At 34.1% G+C, this 15,880-nt stretch overlaps 1 long non-coding RNA gene across 3 annotated transcripts in view; it reads left to right on the forward strand.

The window, feature by feature from the left end:
• LOC114654236 (uncharacterized) overlaps positions 1–15,880 on the forward strand; it is a 99,991-nt gene that overhangs the window by 58,633 nt on the left and 25,478 nt on the right. The window contains exon 4 of one of the 3 annotated variants that reach the window (XR_007935538.1): positions 94–476. The exons of the other annotated variants lie outside the window; for them this stretch is intronic. This is a non-coding gene — a long non-coding RNA (uncharacterized LOC114654236). Of the gene's footprint in view, positions 1–93; positions 477–15,880 lie in introns of those variants that run through there. 3 annotated transcript variants of the gene reach the window in all.

Below are 15,880 nucleotides of genomic sequence, written 5' to 3' on the forward strand. Positions count from 1 at the left end.
CTTTTTTTTGCAAGATCACAAAGCCATATCGTCAGTTTCTTTTTTTTCTTTTTTTTTGACCCATGCTCGTGTCCTTTTCTGTCCACAATTTAGTTTAGCACATCTGTAATGAAATGAGGCGAAGGTTTAGAAGATTTTCTGTGAGACAATATTATGCATCTGCATTGACCTGGTGCTTTTCTGAGGTGGATCATACTTCCGTGAATAAGCTTGTTGACGCTCACTGCTCAGGGAGTTCATGATTCATCAAAAACCGGATGGATACATCCCATGTTATGTGTTAAATAAGGCAGCACCCAATATAACTAGATACCTTATCATTCCTTTTTATGTCTTTACTTCATCCATCTGTCTGATTTATTATGAGTTACATTATCCATTATGTAACTGAGATCAAAAATTTTTACATCCAATTCGGTGTTTTATTTTTGGTGAAATAGATGGTTACACATTTACTAGCAGGCAATGCTATCTTGTGCAGGCTCTTACTTTTGCTCCAAACAATTTCTGCTTTCAATTTAACTTCTACTGTATCTCCAATAAAAAACTTTATTTTCTAATTTAACACTTCAGTTGTTTTGCTTTCTGTGCTTCTTATGACATACACAAAGATGTTTTTTTCTTAATTTTTTTGTTTGTTTGTAATTAGCACATAAGTAAAAAAGAAAACAGTGTGGTTACCCACTTTAGCATACATTTTTGTACAGTATACATTGTTCTCTTTAGAGAACAAATTCTGAAAATAAGTACATTCATGCATAAATTGAAATAGAGTCCTAATATTAAAAGCAACTTTTAATTTTACAGTTGTTCCACAGTTATTGTGTGTAAAACCACACACTGCATTGCTTCTGAGTAGAGAATAAAAACAGGACAAGAAAGACTAATGAAAGAAGGAGTTCGATTAAAAGCAAAAATGATTCAACACTCTCAAAATTGCTTTAGATGACAACTTGCAGTAACAGAGGATTCAAGGATTGTGTTTGCCAACTTTTGATTGTGGATTAAAGGACTGATGTTGCTGGAATTGTAGCCATTAGTTCTTTGTGTGACTATGAAAAATTCAGTCGACCAGTCTTTGCTGCAATCTCTGTAAAAAAGAGATTTAAACAATCGAATCAAAGTTGTAAAAAAGGTTAGAAATTCAAAGCTTATAAATGACCTTTGAGTTGTAATCATTACTAAAATTTGCTCAGTAAAGTATTGTTTGTTTGTTTATTGTATGTTAGCATTTCAAAATATTTGTTTTAAACAAAGGTGGTGGTTAACACTGCTGCCTCACACACCAGTAACTTTCTGGCATTGATTCTCATGCATGCCCATTGTCCCATGTTGAGTTTTCACATTCTCCCCATGTCTGGGTGAGTTTTATCCATGTATTCCAATTTTATTTTCATATTCCAAAGATGAGTGTATAATAGTTGATAGGGAATTCCAAATTGTGAGTGTGTGGGTATATGTGAGCATTGGTCCTGTTTGGACTGGTTTCCCACCTAGAACTGGTCACCACCTTGCAGCTCTCTACAATTTTGAATTAGGTTAAGCAGCTTATAAAATGCAATATTATGTTATTATTTAAAACATTTGTGATTATTTGAATGATCATATTTTTCAAGACTAAATGTTTTTTCTCTAAATACATGATATTTTTCATTATAATTCATTTTAGTATCATTAATACAGTATAGAGCGATGGCTTTACATGATGAAGTAAATTAAATGATAAGAAGAAAATTAAGAACAAAGTATGTTTTTAAAAATGTGCAAATTGAAAAATCAGATGTTTTACTGTCACTGGGTATATTACAGAGAAACAAGTATAACAGCCTAACAGGGCTTTATAATTCATACTGAAAGAAAAAAAAAGTCATCTAAAAACAATTACCAAACACTTTCCAGCACTGTATTTAAGGAGTAGTTCACCCAAAAGTCACAGTAATTTTCTTACCTTATGAAATGTGTGTGGGAAGGAGGAATCTGTGGTTTTTCAGAAGAATGAATTTAAGTTTGTATTTTTTTGAAAATGGATCTCAAAGTTTTCACAATAAAATTCAATGGCCCGTAGTTTGGTACTGAAAATAAATATCCAGAGAGCACCTTCAAAGTCAAAATGTCTGTAAGTCAGTCATTATCCAACCCGCTATATCCTAACACAGAGTCACGGGGGTCTGTTGAAGCCAATCCCAGCCAACATAGGGCGCAAGGCAGGAACAAGTCCCCGGGCAGGGCACCAGTCCACCGCAGGGCACACACACACACAAAACCACACACCAGGGACAATTTAGGATCGCCAATGCACCTAACCTGCATGTCTTTGGACTGTTGGAGGAAACCAGAGCACCTGGAGGAAACCCACGCAGACACGGGGAGAACATGCAAACTCCATGCAGGAAGGACCCAGGAAGCGAACCTAGGTCTCCTAACTGTGAGGCAGCAGCACTACCACTGCACCACTGTGCCACCCAAGTCAAAATGTATAGTGAGGCAAATCCATACTGGGTTATTTACAGTATGCCCAAATGAAAATAAGGGTAGTATTATTTTAATTAATTTTCCATTTTTAAGTCTGTATTTGATGGCTTTTTAAACATTGGACCATGTGAAATCTGATTGAAATCACATTCTGACTGTCTCTCACACCATAATAGTTAGTGGTCTTAGTGATCATATACAGTACAAATGGAGTAGACGATTTTTTTATAAATTGAGCAGATTTTCATCTTAGTCTGGATTTTCTCTTAAGTAACTTGTCAACTGAATGCTAATACTACCATAGTATATTATAGTATTGGCCTCATATACAGTATATTTGTCATGAGGCCACCATATACTTATACAGATTCCTATTGCACATACGTACCTGGTTTTCATGGTAAAAAAAACAGATTTGAAGTATTAAGGAAACATTTTAATTAAGACTGAAATTGTAACCAAAAAATGGAAAATTTTAAATCTAATTTCAATCAAGACTAAATAACATTAATTAATGAGAGTACATTTTTTCTACTATCATATGCAAAATGAATGAAACTACAGTCAAATATTAACAATAAGATTATTTTAATGAGAACAAATTGTAAACTTGAAGTTTAGAAAAAATCTGGCATTGATACAAAGCAGTTTATAATACAGCTGTTTGTTAATCTTTCTTAAATACAGCATTATGTAAATAATGGATATAGGGAACAAATAATTCTTTTTAATACAGAATGTATTGTTTCATAATCATTTAATAAGGTCTATATAGCAACAAAGACGTTCTGAGGAAAACAAATAACATATAAGTTATAACTCATACAGCTCATATAACTCATATAAACAAATCTAATTTACATTGAGAACTCTTCATTACAATGACTTGTAAAATATTTGTAAAGAGCAAAATATTACTTATTTTGAAAATCTTTATACAATAACAGAAATATTTTCTTAAGAGATATCCACATAATGTTCATAGCAACAGGAAAGAAAAAGCATTGACATAAAACCTTGTCCTGCATATTATACCAGGAATAAGAAGTCCACAACACTCAGCAAAGGAAAAATAAAAGAAAGAATGGCGTAGGTGTGCCAAGTGTTGAGACCATCAAGAACATTATAAACACGTCCTCATGGAAAAGTTTCAAAGCGAGTCTCAGGCATCTTTAGTTTGTTATTTTTTTTCAGGGTATATCAGTAGAATCAACCAGTTAAGCAGAGGTTAGTACGCTATACAGTAATCAGAAATTGTAGGCTAATAAGCAAAAGTTAGTACACTATGATCAGAGATTGGAGGCTACAGTTCACAGAGCAACATCAAACTCAAAACTGTTAAACAAAGTTAAGTTGGAACTAGATTATGAACTAAACAGATTATCTCAAGCACTAAAGTATGTGTGTGAAGTCTTCCATTTACTTACATAAAGTTTAGACACCCATGACATCACATGTAAGGCAATATGTTTACCACATGCCTAGCGACATGTAGTTTTGTAAAAGTAAAAGAATGCCAAAATAACAATCCTAATTTTATCTGTATAATTGTAAAGCATATAAATGAAAATAAACGGAACAGGTATTTGTCCTTTTCTCTCAGGTTGAGTAGCTTGTCTACTTCCCAAGTTGCAACAAAACACCCTCCCTCTTGCCTACCATCTCTCTCTTTCTCTGTTTTAGGATTGTATCAGTACTTTCCCTATGTTTTATTTTGTGTTATTTGCTTTTCCCAGATTCCCTACTATTGTCATGTTTATGTTTTATTTTGTGTTTTTATCTCCTCTCTGTTCCTCCCCGTCAATTATTTGTGTCTGCAGGGACAGGGCCATATCCTGAACAAGGACACTTGAGTGCTGTGGTAAATAGGGCCACAGTAGCCTGAGAGGGCTATGTCACACTCTTGCCTGCCACAGTGCTCCCATGAGTAAACCATTGTCCCCAGCTCTCCTCCCAATTCGAAACGTAAATAAGTCTCTGGCTTGAGATGGTTTTAAACCCTACTTAAGCATCATTTCTTGGAGAAACTTTCAAGGTCAGAGTTGCTCACTTTAGCTGCAGAGACACCAGGTGCCCCTTATATAATTTAATAGACAGGGTTTTGCATTTAGACTTCATTCTTTCATCCATCCATCCATCCATTTTCCAACCCGCTGAATCCGAACACAGGGTCACGGGGGTCTGCTGGAGCCAATCCCAGCCAACACTGGGCACAAGGCAGGAACCAATCCCGGGCAGGGTGCCAACCCACCGCAGGACACACACAAACACACCCACACACCAAGTACACACTACGGCCAATTTAGAATCGCCAATCCACCTAACCTGCATGTCTTTGGACTGTGGGAGGAAACCGGAGCGCCCAGAGGAAACCCACGCAGACACGGGGAGAACATACAAACTCCACGCAGGTCTCCTAACTGCAAGGCATAAAAGTGTGAATGAAAATGAAAACTTCTTATTGTTGAGAAGATTACTTCAAACAGATAGCAAGACTGTTGATAGGTGAAACGAAAGAAAGATAGGCAGAAGACATACAGGCATTTTGTGCTTCGCCAGATATGAATTGATTAGAACTAACCGCTATGCAAAATAGGCAAAAGATGTAACAAACTAAAAACTGAGTTCTGAAAACGAATGAACAAATTAACAAATAGCCACACCTTTCCTTTTATTTTGCATGGTTTTAAATAACCTTTCTTAGCAATTTTTGTATTGGCTTCTTATTGGCAATACGTGGAGCAGCATTTTGTGGCTGATTCATTTTAAAGCAACTGTGATTACATTGTAATTGCATCCTCATTCCAAATACTCCTACATATGTATTCACATATATTTATGTATGAAGTTACAAGTACTTACCAGCTGAACATTTAAAATCTTAATGCAAAGAATAAAAATATTAAGAAATGAAATAAAACACACTAGCCAAATCATCACAATGTGTACCATTGTACATTAAAAAATGGATTAAAATGAATTTCATTATAGTTTACTAAAAAAGACTTTGTTTCAGAAATATTAACAGAGAAAATAGTAAGAAATAACTAATTTTCTGTTTGCCATCATGTTTTGCTTCTCAGAAATATTGATCAGATTTTCTCTAAGACAAGTTTAATACGCTGTCATATTTCAGGGTCTGAGTATATTTATACCACATACAATGACTGTACATCAGCAGCACTAAGATGACAGCTTACAGCACGTAGGTTTTAGAGTAGCTTTCAAAATAAAAAGATGTATATTGTAAAATATTTTAGCACATTTTTTTAAATTGCTGTGTTATGGTGGAGTAGAAAATAGCACTGTTGACTCTTGGATCCAGCATCCCATTTTTTGAATCCCAGGCCAGGAACTTGCAATGGTGGATTTTTCATATTTTCCTATGTCTGCAAATGTTTTAATCTGACATCTTCAAAGATGTGCTTGTTAGGTTGATTGGTGATTCTAAATTAAGTGTGCGGTATGTATGTAAATTGTCCATCTGAACTGCTACCCTGTCCAAAGCTGCTTCCGCACTTGTTCTCAGTTCCGCAAGGATAAACTCTGGACCCCACATCCCTGAACTGAATTAAGTAGATTGAAGAATATTATGTTATTTTCAATTTTGTACTCCTTCTTTCCATATTAAAGATGTTTTGGTGCTGCTCACAGAGAAATTAATCTACTTTTTCAGACACCTTCATGAACTGTAAGCATGGGTTGGCAGAGGTTGCAACAATTGATTCAACTCTTTCTAACCAAAACGATAGGGACTAAAGTGTGGCAATTCTTTCCTTTAATGCGAGTATGCCTATGAGGTGTGGTTTACTTGTATCATTAAATCACTTTTACAGCATATTAAAATGTTGAAAAGTTAATATGGAGAAAGCAGGTTCTAAAATGCTTGGACAGAATAAAGATGTTCTGTTGAGTATTATGACATATTTGATCTATATGCTATTTTTGAAATTCAAAATCCAACTGCAAATTACAAAATTCCATTTAACTACATGATATAAGTCTCCCATCTTTCCTGATAATCTAAGTAAATTAACCTTAATCTAGCTAAAAGAAGCTCCACTAACATAGTACAATTTACAGAAAGATTTTCAACCAAATCTTAAAAAGCAACATGCCCTTTTAAGTGATAATCAGTCAATCAGCGACTGCTTTTAACAACACCGACTTCTGGATTACAGTCATTTTTCACTTGTTTGGAATTTGTACAGTGGTGATATTTTAGTTAAGAAAGCAGCCTGTAACATGATCATTAAAGTTATGGTTCACAAAGAACATCCATCCATCCATTTTCCAACCCGCTGAATCCGAACACAGGGTCACGGGGGTCTACTGGAGCCAATCCCAGCCAACACAGGGCACAAGGCAGGAAACAATCCTGGGCAGGGTGCCAACCCACCGCAGGACACACACAAACACACCCACACACCAAGCACACACTAGGGACAATGTAGAATCGCCAATCCACCTAACCTGCATGTCTTTGGACTGTGGGAGGAAACCGGAGCGCCCGAAGGAAACCCACGCAGACACGGGGAGAACATGCAAACTTCACGCAGGGTCACAAAGAACATTTAATTTACAAATGAAAGATGATATTATTTTATCAATCAGGTAATCTTTGTTTTTATAGCTTTATTAACACTATGCCCCACCAAAAGACACACCAAGAAATCAACATGATAATACAACCTGAAAAAAAAAATCACAACTGCAAATAAACATGGTAGATACCAGAGTAGTAGAAGAATGCTTGAGATATTTACAGTTTTTCACTGTAATTAAACACAATCACAAAATTTCAAAGAATTATAGATGTTAAGAGTTACAGAGAAAGTTACAGTTAAGAACAGATACATTAACAAATTGACTATAAATGTTGGTGACAGAGCTCTCAAATGAACTACTAAAACTTGTGATGAAGGGATAGCAGTTAAAAAGCCATAGATGATGGATATGTTTTCGATATGCCAAGACTGATACAGTGTCACACACAGACATAGGATGAGATGTTCAAAGTGTAAAATCCACAAAGCTGAAAAGGCATTTGCAGAGATTTGAATTACATGGCTTTAGAGCAGTGTGGGATATTGATGTAATCAGTCTGGAGGTAAAGGTCGCTGTGATGAAAGGGGGGGAGGAGGAAAGGAAGGGGAACGAGGAGGAGTGAATAAAGTAAGGAAGAACTGACTACATTGCGTGGTCCATTTATTTCAGCAATATATAACAAGCAGTAAGAAAGCCAGCATCAGAGTGCAACTGTCTGTAGTGTTAGTAATGTAAATACATAGTATGTAGTTTTCACACAAAAGGATTTAAAAAAAATGCCAGTCCCATACTTACAGGTATTTGTTTTGCCTAAGACTTCAGGAGCATTGTGAACTAATTAAAAGTTATATTTAGCACAGCACTTTAGTAGTCAATCTGAGAAATGATAAATCCATGTCAATATGCATCATCATCTGATCCAGATATGATATGGTCAGGATTTGTGGATACTAGATACTAAATACAGGTTTAACCCAATTTACAAATAACTGCTTTGTGATCATTCATGTATTTGAAAAAGTGTTTTAATACCCTTTCTCATCTTATAATTCACAATAAAGCTGATCTTTCTTTATTACAAAGACTGAGTTTGGGTGATTTTCAAACATGTGACTCAAGCAATAACACCTAATCATCTTCACAGTCATTCCAAGTACACTTGGAGGTTGGTGACACACTGACCACACTTCAGTTTTAGGCACTACTCTAATTTACCAGATGTGTTAATTTTAACAATATTTTAGCAAGAAAATGCATATGTTTTGGATGTGTTGGTCATACACCTGGATACAGTAACAGTAACTTGAGTTTTCTTATGGATGTTTTAATATTATTGCTGCTCTTCAGTGTGGGCTGTGCTGGCGCCTTTAAAGCCAATTGTATGAAAAGCTTAGTTATCCCCCCTTTTAAATGAAGAAGTGAAATTAAAAATTTTACTAAGCTAATACTTCAGACAACATAGTGTACATAACAGATTTTTTTTTAAATTATCATTTTTAGGTGGAGTATTACTTTAAAGATAATCATTCAATTGTTGTAGGAGATCACCATTCTGTACACATAACTGAATTTATATATGTGGCCAGTAAACATGATGAATATGTAGGTGCGTGGCCCAAATCTAGTGCTGACAAATTGTAAAGTTGGGTTAGATTAACATGTCAACTCAATGGCATATTTCTGTATATGATATATGTACTGTAAGTGAAGTGAAATGCCACAGGTTTACAAAAGTACAAGAATTAGGCATGGCTGACACTTGGTCATAAGCAGCATTGTGAACAACAATAACACCATGGTTGTAAATACATGGAAAATCCATTTGACAAAAGAAAGCAACACTGACCATTGTGATTGTCATGCAATACTATATAGCTAGATTAGTTTGCAATTTTTACAAGAATATAGAATGAGACATTTGAACATGACCCTTAATTTTTTAATTACAGTTCAATTGCTCTTTGTTTTAAAAAAATATAATAAAGCATTATAACAGGTAAGAGGTACGATAGAATGAAAAAAGAGGGGAAATTTATAGTTCTCCGTTTTTGTCAGTTGTGGCTCACCATTTCATTGCAAGCTAAGTTGTGTATAGTATTTCTACAGTATAATAATGTGCAATGAATTATTACAGATATAACACAGCTGATATAATTGTTAATTGATACCCTGTGATTGTTTCATTAAATGAGTTAAAGTACAAGAGAATGCCTGAATTACATATTACCATTGGAAATTTCAAATTTTACCAGGAAATTGGTATAACAGTGTAACTTCTTTATCTTTTTGAACTAATAAAAATATTAATACAACTAATTTTAAAATGTTATATGGATAAAGGAGGTCTTTAACATTTCTTACAAAATTAAAAAGGTTATTTACTTCAGTTAAAGTTAAATCAAGAATACCAATTTCTTGTCTTATAACCATACAGTAATACCTCATAATTTAAAATTTCATTTTTGATCATGATTTTAGCATTGAGTATATCCATTATGTTGAATTCAATGTGTAGAACTTGAACTAAATTTTTGAAGAACTAGGAATGTAATTTGGACAAAAGTAACGATAGAAATTTATGACCTCCATTTTTTTCTGCCAGTCAATAAAAGAAATAAAAACATGAAGAAATTGTATTGAAGTGGCATTATGTTTCAAACTAAGTGATAAAAGACAGCCACCTGGAGCACATTTAGTTTCCATTTTCCTGGGATATCTTTTATTACATTCAGATTGAACAGTAGGTCTGTCAACTGCGGTTCTTTTAAAACATATGTAGGAGTGAAAGCAATAGTAATGCAAGTTTGCTTCACACATTTTCACTGTAATCATTTCTGCTTTTTTTCATTCAACTGCTTGGTACCAATATGCCTAATTCAATATGAGAGAAGACAATTAGACCCATGTGGGCTTTCCACATTTCCTTTTTAATCAAATTTTAAAACTTTATTGTGGTGAACTGATGTTATGAGGAAGAGAGGAACAGATACTATGCATTCCTTGGCACATATCTGTATGCTCTTTTCCATTACAAAAAAAAAAAAAAATTAGAAACAGCTTCTTTAAAACTGAAGCATAAAATGTATGTATATATGGTTCATATTTTGGTGCACTGTCTACGCTAGCTGCATGATAAGAAAGCTGACTGCAGCTCTGCAAATGTAATCATAGGGAAATGGCTTAATTAGCAGTGCTATATGATATGTATAAGACAGTAGGCTAATTTTATTTACCTTTGAATGAATCATATGCTTTAACAGATAACACCAATAAAAGACTGGGGCAGTGAACATTGAATGCACAAAATGCATTCATAGTGAAAACATGTATTAATTCAATATGGCAATGCACATTTTAAAACTTAAAATTGAGGCATTTTGATTATACATACTCAAAAAAAAATTTTTATGCATGTGCTGTAAATTAAACCTGTTCAATAAACAACCTGTCACCATTTTTGAATTGGACATGCTTTTTATATGTGTCTTTTATAAAACACCATGTCCAACTCAATGTTTTTGTTGTCAACATACTGTAATTGGGCCCTTCTTAAATTTTATTTGCCATCTCAATTCATACATATAAAACAATTTATGGCAGAATAAGCATTTTAGTGGACAGTCCTTCTGAAATTCTCTCTTTTTACCAGAAGCCAGTATTTAACTCTTCCTACATGAAAGTGGAAGAATCAAATTCTCTTCATATTCAGTTTGATATGCTAAATGTTAGCGTCTACAGTGTATTTTGATTTTTGATATTGCTTTTTGATATTACTTTATTAATCCCCAAGGGGATATGAGTGAGTGTGGGTGTGTGCATGAGTGTGCCATCTGGTGGCCTTGTTCATTCATACCTTGTTCCCAGTTCAGGTCAGTGAGAAGTTCAATCCTTAAGCCTTGACCCTCAGCACTTTCAATGTTAAATAATACTGCAATAGAATTACTTTTTTTTCCTTTTAATTGCATATTTTAAAAAATGCACTATAGTTTGATGCATCTAAATATGTGTGCTTCAGTTTGTTTAGGTGCTTCTTAGCACAATATATAACATAGTGATGTCCAATAACAAGAATAATCGATACTTCAAGTCAACACAGGATTTAAAGTTTTGAGTGATGTTAACACTGTGCTAAAACAAGAAAATCAGTTTGAATAAACCAAGTTACTGGTCATTAATCATATTTAAAAATACTCCTTGATATTTTGTGGTGCAAAAATTCATTTAAAATTTCATGTGAAACTGTGCAAATTATCTGCAAAATAATTAATAGAATTAATTAATTAATAGAAAAGGACAATAAACTAGTTGATTCATTTGTAGCAAAAATTTAATACAACTTTTCAAGTACTGTACATGAAGTACATTGTGCAAGTAGATTTATGTAGTGGTTAAGGTGTTGGATGTAAATCTTCACATTTTTGCAGGATCAGTTAGTACCACTGTTGGTCCTAGAGCAACTCACCTAACCTGACTATTTTACATTTGTAAAAAGCTGATATAAGGAACTATAGAAGTGTTTCCCCAAAAACATTTACATTCTTCAGTCAATATTAGCAAGAAAAATCTGTAACTTATGCTATGGTTAATTTGAAATATAGCATTTACTACTGTAGCACCACAGAAGGATCACCTACTGCATGGCAGTTAACCCTCAGAAAGGAGTTCAAGTTCAAATATATTGCCACACATAAAGAGAACAGTGAAATTATTACTTGCAAGAATAAACAACACACAATACACCCGGGCATTGGTGCATGTTCTAAACGGTGGTCTGTTACTGAATTTCTGGAAGCAGACAAGTAATTAGTAAAAATATTCATAGACATGTCAAAAATGTTATTTATCCTCTTTTCAGCTTAAGAGCCATGTGTGGGAAAAGTCTGAAGTAATAACCAACACACTGAAAAAGTGAAAAAGTGACTGCAAGTGCTCAGTTCAAACAAGAAAGGAATACATGCTCTTGTTTCTTGTTGTAAGGCTTTTGAAGTTGATGCAGATTATATAGAAATGGGTGGAGGGAGGCAAATTTCTCTAGTTATCCTATATGTATGTTAAAAATCCTAAAACAAATTACTACCAATAAATAAAAAGTGTGTTGAAAAACCTCATGGAGAAATACTCTTGCTATGCCTGTGTCCTTGTAAAGTACATTGGGATTGTGTTTGCTACAAAAATGGTCAATAATAAAATAAAGATTTATTATTTGTATTGAGCTGCTTTTCAATTGGACTATAACTTTGTAAAATGGCTTCACGTTATTTAAATTAAAATGAACTCAGAAGGGGTTAGTTTGTTTGGAGCATTACCACTAATACCTGTATATACAAAATTGGAAAAAAAGACTTTATGACAACCATTCTTTACTTGGGCACTAGGATTGCCTCAGGAAACTCTCCTAAAATGTGATTAAGCTGACTCAACAATTGATGAGTCAGCATATATCAAGACCTCATGTTTAGTCTTTAGTGGCCAAACAGTTTTTTGATTTCTGTTAATAACACCTACTTGTAAGTACAGTATAGCTAATGCTGAAGTCTAGTCAGTATACTTCTCTTGTTCTGTTGCCTACATTATTTTATCTGTAACTCTTTCATACTGTAGGTATGTTTTTATGAACTACAAGTGAACGCTTGCATTTAAAAGCCATAGTACCAAATTTTATTGCTTTATTGTAAAGTTTTTTGAGCTTTCTGGAATAAAAATATTCCTGTAAATACTGATTTCATATTATCTGACCGATAAACTTAAAAATCTAAGTATCTAGTATGTAATGAGTTTTTTTTTCAAAATTATTGCTTTTACTAATTAATTTATTAGTTTTTTGAAAACAGTTTTTCATTTTCAGGGTCATGAATAGTTTCATCCAGTCCTGGTAGCATCAATGACAAAAGAGAAATCTTTCAGTGAAGGAATTAATTGAATTTGAATTAATCAATTAAACAAAACATGTATGTTTTTGGAGGCAGGGGAAAACTGAGAAGCTGGGAGAAAACACAAGTAAAATGAATCAGGAATAAAATGCAAGTCTCAAGCTGTGAGAAAGCAGTGTTAATCTCACTACCACCAGACAACATTTTATTCTATTTAAACCCACAATCATATGTGGAAGTTTCTCAGATATATCATGCTTGTGACTGTATACACTGCAATATAAACCATAGGAAGGATGCAGCACAGAAAACAGCACCTGAAACCAATGCCTGTCTATGTAGCTGCACTTGAATGGTATTTTGAACATGCAGCCAACAGAGACAGTCTTTTCTGAGCAACTGCCAGAAGATACACACCAGCTGAGAGGTCATAGTAAGGTTACCATGTCTGGCTTTCACTAAAATATCTACAGAGCTTGTTACTGGGCAGCCTTCTATTGGTGACAGTTCTTCTTAATGTGAGCTCTGATATAAATAGATACACATACCTGTTATGTTCACCCTGCAGGGGCACCCCTTTTCCTTTTATAAACCATTTGCTCAACTGTCTGAATTCTTTATGCATACTAAGCCCCAAGCACAGGTCGCATGGTGGCTCATACTAGTGATCCATCAAAGCAACCTACAAAAAAAATGATAAATGTGGCATACACAGACTTTTTGTTTTTCAAGTGCAACATGAGTTATGTCGGATGGGAAGAGCAGGTTCATGTACAGTCACTCATTGATTATTTGAAAAAAATCATCTATTGGGGTAAGTCCTCAAAAAAGGATTTTCTTACTATGATTTGCATCTAACATGTACAATTTTGACAGACTTTATCTATTCTGATTTGAAGAACAGGCATCAAAATATATATGTATGAAATGGTTTTAAATGTGTAATAACAAAATCAAAAAGGCAGGTAATTGTGGCATATAAAGTTTTATAAATGTAATGTTATGCTCACATTTTACATATACCCCTAAACGTATGCATGGTTAAAAGCACTTTTTTTTACTTGGCATGTTCTTTCACTTTATAAAAAGTAGTGCATTTATTATACTTTTCTGACTTTAAATATTTTGTATCATTTATATGTTTAGACATATATTGTTAATTGTTTGTTGTTATAATAGTGAAGGCGTCTCATATGAAAAGTATTTTTTTCTTAATTCGTGGGCCATTGCTTCAGGCCTGAGCATGATTTATACTGATAAAGAGCTTATTTTGCACTTTGTTCAAGCAGAAGTATACTGTAACCTTAGTCTTTTATGCTTTGTAAGGTCAAGTTTCTCATTGTATTTTTATGGTTTTCCGCCACAGATGACTTGCTCACCTTTATAGGCAGATTATGAAGTTTGTGGTCTACCTCACTAAGAAAATGCCCTAAAAGCAGTTCAGCATATAACCACAGCTTTCATAGAATCACCTGTTTGAAAACCACAAAAGTGCCTTTTCGATGCAATAGTTCACATGCTGGCCAGTTAATATGGCCCACAGCCAAGATGTAAGCGGCTACCACTGGTTAGGTAAATCATGGCTAAAGTCTGTTAAATTTATGTGGTTTTTTTATTAAATTCTTCTTATGTGAAGTTTCTAATCCTCTAAATAGAAAAGTGTGTTTCTACAGTGACTCAGCAAGCCAAGCATATGTACCCTAATTTATGAAATAGTAATGTAGTTCTTTCATTTCAGTAGAATTTACTAATAATAGGATAAATAAAATTGTTTCATTTACTTGAATAATGATTTACTTACAGAAAGTTTCTCAAGTCAGAAATAATTTCAAGCACTATAACTTTATATTTAAACTTCTGATGGCATTATTTTACTGTTTGTATTTCTAATAATGTATATTAGTGTATAGTTGTAAATGATTTGGAAATGGGGTAGAGGGTTAATTGTTATGTTTGCTCCCCTCTCATATACATATACGTTTATTTTATATACAGTATGCATCAATTAAAAGTGTATATAGTGGTATATCAAGTTTGATTTTTTTTAAAATGCATGTACCTTAGATTTAATTGTATGCATAATTTATATATACCAAGTTTGCTCTTACAAATATTGAAAGATTAACTTTATGCAGTATATAAAATGTATACATCCAGAAATAAATTCTATATATGGTGGATTAGGTTTAACTTTATATAAAAATATTCTTCATATATGTACATATATATATATATATATACTTTGTTATGAGTATGTGTATCTATACTAATAAAAGGCAAAGCCCTCACTGACTGACTGACTGACTGACTGACTCACTCACTCACTCATCACTAATTCTCCAACTTCCCGTGTAGGTAGAAGGCTGAAATTTGGCAGGCTCATTCCTTACAGCTTACTTACAAAAGTTAGGCAGGTTTCATTTCGAAATTCTACGCGTAATGGTCATAACTGGAACCTCTTTTTTGTCCATGTACTGGAATGGAGTGCAGCTCGATGGCCGTGAGAGGCGGAGTTGCGTGTCGCGTCATCACGCCTCCTACGTAATCACGTGAACTGAAAACAAGGAACAGCCCCAAAGAGCGTTGAAGAAAACATTCATTACACAATTGAAAAAGCATGGTGTAAACCGTAAGTTTAAATTAAGTTTATAGAAACGCTCCCCCTGCCGTTTGCAATACCATATTCGCGAGATACAAGTTTAATGAGAAGACACGAGGTATAAACGAGACTTTGAATCACTTTGTAACGGAGTTAAAATTGCTGTAGCGAGAAACTTTTAAGTGCCGGGTCTTAGCTAACATTAAATAAAGCCGTGGACATCGCAACATCACACAAGAGAGCGGCTCACGTGAACTGACTGAACTTTGAGGCAAGATTGCTTTTCTCCTGTACAACTATACGTTGCATTCTCAAGAGTGTGCTTGCACAGCTTGGTCATATTACAACCGGAGTGCTGAACTGACAACGTGGTATACAAACAGAACTATAA

Source organism: Erpetoichthys calabaricus, chromosome 1 (assembly GCF_900747795.2).
Source record: "Erpetoichthys calabaricus chromosome 1, fErpCal1.3, whole genome shotgun sequence".
Lineage (NCBI taxonomy): Eukaryota > Metazoa > Chordata > Cladistia > Polypteriformes > Polypteridae > Erpetoichthys > Erpetoichthys calabaricus.